The sequence below is a fragment of the Octopus bimaculoides genome, chromosome 14 (assembly GCF_001194135.2).
Source record: "Octopus bimaculoides isolate UCB-OBI-ISO-001 chromosome 14, ASM119413v2, whole genome shotgun sequence".
Taxonomy (NCBI): Eukaryota; Metazoa; Mollusca; class Cephalopoda; order Octopoda; family Octopodidae; genus Octopus; species Octopus bimaculoides.
Window position 1 is genome coordinate 43,924,038 of NC_068994.1, and position 1,150 is coordinate 43,925,187.

Consider the following 1,150-nt stretch of genomic DNA (forward strand, 5'->3'; position numbering starts at 1 on the left):
TGTATGTATGTATGTATGTATGTATGTATGTATATATATGAATGTGTTGCTCTTGTTTAAATGCTGTGCTTATGTGCATATGTATATGTGTGTATGTGTGTGTATGTGTGTGTGTGTTTGTGTGTGTGTGTGTGTGTGTATTTGTGTTTGTATATTTTGTTTGTGTGTGTGTTTGTGCGTGTGTGTGTGTCTGTGTATGAAGTTGTAGGTAGTGTAAGCTAGTTTCTTACACACTCAGATCAATGTGGAATTTGAAGTCCTGTTTTCTCTCACAACTCTGGTTCAGTATGAAACACACGCACACACACACACACACACACGCACACACCCTACACATACACACACATATACACATACATGCACATATACACATACACATATACATACACTACATGCATATAGAGACATATTTAAACCACACACAATGCACATACAGATACACACTCACACACCACATGCCTATGTATGGTGTGTACCTGTGTAACACTGTGCATGTGTGTTTGTGTGTTTGTGCGTGAGTGTATGTGTGTTTGTGTGTGAGTGTATGTGTGTTTGTGTGCGTGAGAGAGAGTATATAAATCAATAGAGATGGAGACCGTTCAATTAAAACATCGGTAAAGTCCATTATTTTTACAGGTAACAGACAGCATTGTGAAAATAATCCTTTCTCTTTCTCTTTTCTTTTTCCTTTTTATTCTAGCAGAAATTTCAACAGAATCTAAATATCTTGCAGAAACCTACATCAGCATTATTTAGAAATATATTCTTTTATTTCATTCCATCTGATAGAGTTTTGGTGTGTTTGTTTTATATACAATTTTTTAAATCTCTTTCTTTTCCATTTTTCCCTTTTTCTTTTCCAAATATACAAAATTCAACTCATTGTTACCATGCAAAAGGAATAAAATCTATTTGAAAAACCTGATTTCTTTTATATATATAGTTTAGACTTTTTTTTTTTCCAAGTATTAATATTATCATAGTTAAGGAATTCTTTTTCTCATTCAGAGTATTAAATATTTACTTGAATATATAATACTTTATTTATCTTTTTCTTCCTTTCTGTCTTTTTTTTCATTGAGGTTGTGGTGGTGGGGCAATTTCTAATATTTACATCTGATATGATTTTCTTTTGTATTTCTTTATATAT